The sequence below is a fragment of the Octopus bimaculoides genome, chromosome 12 (genome assembly GCF_046866305.1).
Source record: "Octopus bimaculoides isolate indiv1 chromosome 12, ASM4686630v1, whole genome shotgun sequence".
In the NCBI taxonomy this organism is placed as follows: Eukaryota; Metazoa; Mollusca; class Cephalopoda; order Octopoda; family Octopodidae; genus Octopus; species Octopus bimaculoides.
In genome coordinates this window covers 29,364,847-29,370,874 of record NC_142939.1, presented here as the reverse complement: position 1 = coordinate 29,370,874, position 6,028 = coordinate 29,364,847, and positions in this window count along the sequence as shown.

Genomic DNA, 6,028 nt, shown 5'->3' with positions numbered 1-6,028 from the left:
AATATTCGCTAGTTGTCCTTAATATAGTTTTATAATTATAAAATTATGTATTCGATATTTAAGATGTCTAAAATTGGTTGTGTTCATAAGTTAAACTATTTATGAATTCCGAAATTGATTGTCTTCATGCTGAGGCGTTGTTTGTATTTCTCAGTTAATCTATTCTCTTTATTTAACCATTGTTGTATAAAAGTTGCTTCAATGCATTGGTAATTAGGATAACAATGTGAAGTTTTAGAGATTCTTCGCACACCTCTTTATGTGTTAGTATATGTCTTTGCCTTGAGAAACGGATTTATGCAGTGTTGTTCTCCTTTTACGAGACATTCTTGTTTCACCTATATAGTTGTGTCTACATCCTGAACAAGTTATCACGTGGATTAAGGTTTTGGATGCACAGGTAAAATCATTCCTAATTCCGAATCTCCGGCTTTGTTTAAAATGGAATTCTGAACTTTCCAGTAGGATGAACCGTATTCTCCAGCTGGGCTACCCGGATGAGTTCTGCTAGAAATAATTTCACACCAGTTAGGATTCGCTTTAGCGATTTTGGTTGATTTTTACTTTTGATGAATTTGTATATGTGTAGAATCTTTCATCTGAGGGTCCCTAGTGAGCACAGGTAAGATTTTGAATAATAATGTTATATGGCTCATTGTTTCAAGGGTTGTGAGTAGAAATTTAGGGTAGTATTTTTAAACTGAGTGTTTTATTTCGTTTTATTTCCTTTGATGTTTTGATATCAATTCTCTTCGGACGTTTACTCCCAACACCTATTTGTGAGAGTAGATAGTGTCTATCGACTAGTATGATTTTTAAGTTTATAAAATCGCAGGTCCCGAGTATTTACATCAGACACTATTCTGCAAATCCTTTTCGCTACATTGAAGGGGTTATGTATTTTAATATATTTCGGGTGGCATGAGTGAAATAGTGGGCATTGCTTCGAGTCTATGCATCTATAATAGACGTCAGTTTCAATTTGTTTATTGAATTTTTTAAATGAAATATCAAGGAACGGAACTTCCTCTGCTGTATTCCCATGAATTTTAGTATTTATACCATTGAGCAGTGTTTTAAATTCGAACGGTGTATCAGAACTTTTATTCCAAAGGATAAAGTTATCATCCAGATACCTTTTCCAGTTCTCTCTTATATATTGGTAAAATAAGTATCCATATTTTTCTATATATCCTATTAATAGGTTAGCAAAAACTGGTGTTGCTTTTTTTCCCATCGCAATTAGACATTTGTCGGTAGTAATTGGTATCAAACAAGTAGTAATTGTTCTGGAGGATACATTTTAATGCTTCAGTTAGATACTTCTTGTTGATCCGATCTGGTATTTCTTCTGGATTGCTTTCCAGCCGGAATTTGATTTTTCCAAACCATACTGGTTTGGGATATTAGTATACAGGGTCACAAAATCGAATGACACCAATACTGTCTCTTAAATGGTTGTTTTTTGGAGATGGTTTAGCTTATTTAGATCATCTCTAATGAAGCTTTTGATACATTTCAATGGGGGTTTCAATAGTAAGTCGAGAAAGTCGCTTAAGCGGTGGGTTTCACATGATAGGCCAGTTCTAATGGTCTTAGTTTTAAATCTCATGATGGTTTATATATCTGATGAATGTTTGCATGTTTATAGTTCTTGTGGATATTTGGGAAATCGTGAAAAGATTAGGTTCAATCTTAAAATTTATATAGTTGATTTCCTTGTCAGTCCTTTTCCGTGTAAGTGAAATAAGGATAACAGATGTTTCATTATTTTTCGTTGTTTATTGATTTCAACCGCTGAAAAGTAGCAATCGTTTTCTAGCATGGACAGTGCTAACAATTTTGCAGTAGTCCGTATTCATCAGAACTACAGCACTTCCTTTATCGGCTTCTTTAATTGTCAATTCTTTATCATTTTGCAATTAAATTAAGTTTTCCCATTAAATTAAGTTTTTCGATAGCTTTGAGGTTTGAGTTAATTCTTTGTTTGTGCAAGGTATTATAAGGGAAATTCAGAATGTTATCACAAAAGTCATCGAGTGTTTTATTCCTATCTTTTGATGGAAGATAATTACTTTTGTTTTTAACAAGTGAATCATCGTCGTTATTATAATTAAATAGAGCTTCCGTAAGTTGCAAATTTCAGCAAAATTCCGTAATATACTCTTTGATTTCATTCTTATTTGATCTGCGTGGTGTCGGGGTAAAAATTAGTCATTTTGTAAGTATGTTGACTTTTGCTGTTGAGAAACGTTTCTTCGATAAGTTTATTTCTTTGGGTTTTTTCCTGTAAGTTTTGTCCCAACGTATGGCCCTTTTCTCTGGACTGGGTTGAAAAAATGTTTGTTGTAACTACATTGCTCTTAAACCATGAGTTAGTTGTGGATGAAACAGCGATTGATACTATGCACCAAAGACCTATCATTGGTTCCTTAAATTCTACGCCCTCAGTAGATGGGGTAATGACATCAATAAGTGAATTAAATTTTGGTAGAACAGCAGGAAAGAATGCAATTTGTGCTGAGGTATAGCGATTTGGTGGTGATTACATCATGAACTTGTTAGGGCAGTCTGGAGGGATGGTGCAATCCCTAAGGACTGGAAGGATGCAATTATTCTTCCTCTCTATAAAGGAAAAAGAGTTAGAACAATGTGTGGTAACTACAGATGTATTGCTCTACGATCAGCAGCTGGTAAGGTTCTGGGAAATATTCTTCTTACTCGCCTGAATGGGTGACTCGTAAATTATGTCCTATCTGACTATCAATGTGGCTTCCGATCTGGTATAGGGACAATAGATATGATTTTCACAGCAAGACAGATGCAGGAGAAGTGCTATGAGCAGAATATGGATCTTATCCAGGTATTCATTGATTTAACGAAGGCTTTGGCACTGTGAATAGGGCACTGTGAATAGGGCCTTTCTATGGAAAATACTTGGCAAACTTGGATGTCCGGATCACTTTGTATCTATAATTAAATAATTTCATGATGGGATGGAGGCTTGGGTCAATGTCGGTAGTGGCATGGCGGGACCATTTCCTGTAGAGAGTGGGGTTAAGTAGGATGACATCCTTGCTCCAGCTCTCTTTTCTTTGTACTTTGCTGCTGCTTTTACTCATGCTTTTGCTAAGGTTAGCTCTCTGGGAATATATGTCAGGTATCGATATTCTGGCCGCCTCCTTAATCTGCGCCGATTTGCTGCCAGTTCAAAAGTTTTCCAGTTTCTTATTCGTGACCTCCTGTTTGCAGATAAATGTCACTTAGTTATTCATACAGTGGATGACATGAAAATACTTATGAATCGTATTTCTGTTCCTTGCAAGGCATTCGGGCTCAGCATTAGCCTAGACAACACTGTTGTAATGTTCCAGCCTGCACCAGGAAATCCATATGTGGAACCAGCTATCTTGGTTGAAGGAACAATTCTGAAAGTGGTAGACAAGTCTGTCTACCAGGGTAGCATACTCAGTCATTTTTGCTCCCTGAATGATGAAATATCTTTCAGTCTGCAGGGAGCAACTGATTCCTTCCGGTCTCTTCAGTCTCGTGTCTGGTCCCCGCATGACATCACAAAGCAAAATTGCTGTGTATCGTAAATGTGTACTGACATCACTCCTTTATTCATATGAGACATGGACTCTTTACAAACGTCATGTAAGGGTCTTTGAACGCTTTCATCAGAGATGTCTCAGACACATTCTGAATGTTGGCTGGACCTTAAGAACTCCAGACACACAGATCCTAAGGACAGCTGATATCTTGAGTATTGACAAGCACCGGTTACGTTGGACTTTACGTTGGACTGGACACCTTATTAAAATAAAGGATAGCAGGTACCCTAAGCAGATGCTATATGGGGAAATTGTAAATGGAAAGAGACCTCGGCAGAAACCAAGGGTGCGATTTAAGGACTGTCAAGTCCTCATTAAAGGCCTGTGATATGCAGGAGACTGACTGGGAGAGCAATGCCTGTTATCAGCACAGAGGGAGTAAGCCGGTTAAGGAGGGGGTCGACACTTCTGAGAGAGCACGTCTTCTACATGAAGAACTTACGCGTGCTGCTCGAAAGCGCACTGCTGGTGTAGTGAATGGGGAATGCTTGGTTTGCAAAGTTTGCAGTTGTGTATGCTTGTCAAGAGCAAAGCTCATTAGCCACAACCGGTGCCGCAAATGCAAAATATAAGTTAGTCCTAGAACGCACAATGTTCCAGAAGGACAGCAATAGTCTTCCTCAGTCACGAGTGGACGGCCATCATATATGAAAATATATACACTATTGTAACAAAGAATACATACATGTTTGTTTATACATCACTATGATGTCACAGTTCTAAAATTAAACTGCATGAATCGGTGGGTAAGCTCGTATAATCGGTCAGCAAACTTTCTCGAGTTCGATTGCCACACATATTTATGCCTGTTTTTCCGTTGAGGGCTTATATACTAGACTATTTTTATAGCTAACATGCGGTGAACCCTTACAAGTTTAAGGTTATAATTATTATTTACAGAATGTCCACTCGTCATCGTTTCGCAATTTAACGCAGAATATATATATATATATATATATATATATATATATATATAGATGATGAGACCCACTTCCGTCATGGCTGACGATGGAATTGCACCTAGAAAGTTATCCTCCCAAGCACAAGTCCGGGCAAGGTTGTTTATGGAAAACCAGCAGTCATCCATGCATACCGGCCTCCCTCTCTCTAGGCTACCAGTGTTATCCAAGGGAAAGACAAAGGCTGATACAGCTTGGCACCTGTGACGTCGCAACTCATTTCTATAGCTGAGTGAACTGGAGTAACGTGAAATAAAATGCCTTGCTCAAGAACACAACACGCAGCCCGGTCACGGATTCGAACACACAACCTCACGATCGTAAGCTCGACGCTCTAACCACTGAGCCATGCGCCTTCACATATATAAATAAATAGATATATACAGATATGCGTGTGTACGTGTGTGTGTTTGTGTGTGCTTGTGTGTATGTATGTATATATATATGCCTGTGTATGGCCCAGTGGCGCAATGGCCCAGTGGTTAGGGCAGCGGACTCGCGGTCATAGGATCGCGGTTTCGTTTCCCAGACCGGGGGTTGTGAGTGTTTATTGAGCGAAAACACCTAAAGCCCCACGAGGTTCCGGCAGGGGATGGTGGCGAAACCTGCTGTACTCTTTCACCACAACTTTCTCTCACTCTTACTTCCTGTTTCTGTTGTGCCTGTAATTCAAAGGGTCAGCCTTGTCACACTGTGCCACGCTGAATATCCCCGAGAACTACGTTAAGGGTACACGTGTCTGTGGAGTGCTCAGCCACTTGCACGTTAATTTCACGAGCAGGCTGTTCCGTTGATCGGATCAACTGGAAACCTCGACGTCGTAAGCGACGGAGGGCCAACAACAACATGTGTGTGTATGTATATATATATATATATATATATATATATATATATATATATATATATATATATATATGCATATTTCTGTGTGTATGTGTGCGTGTAGATAGATACATAGAGAGATAGAATAAACAGGTTTTCATTACAAATTGAAACAACTGTTGTGGAGTTGTGGGAGCAGCTGCAAGTTACTAAGCTCTCAATCTTATGCTGTTGCATAAAATATTTTATAAATAATTACATAAATAAATATGATCCAATAGCAGCTATGTGCTGGCACTTCATTAGATACGTTGCATTTTAAGCACTGCCGGATCACGTTCTATTTCATAATTTTCATGTCTTTGTTTCTTTCATGAGTAGCTTATAGATTCAAGGTGACACAAGTTATAGTAGCCAAAAATATGTTGTTTTTTTTTTGTTTTGTTTGTTTGTCTGTTTGTTTTTTTTACAGTAAAAGTAAACATACTAATTTCAAAACATATAGTCCAAATTCGATAATGGAAGCGAAAAATACAAATAAATGTATAAATTTAGATGAAAACAAGAGATTCTTGTCTTTTTATGTCTTTTAAATCTGTTATCTTCTTATTGTATTGTAAGTTTGTCTGCTTT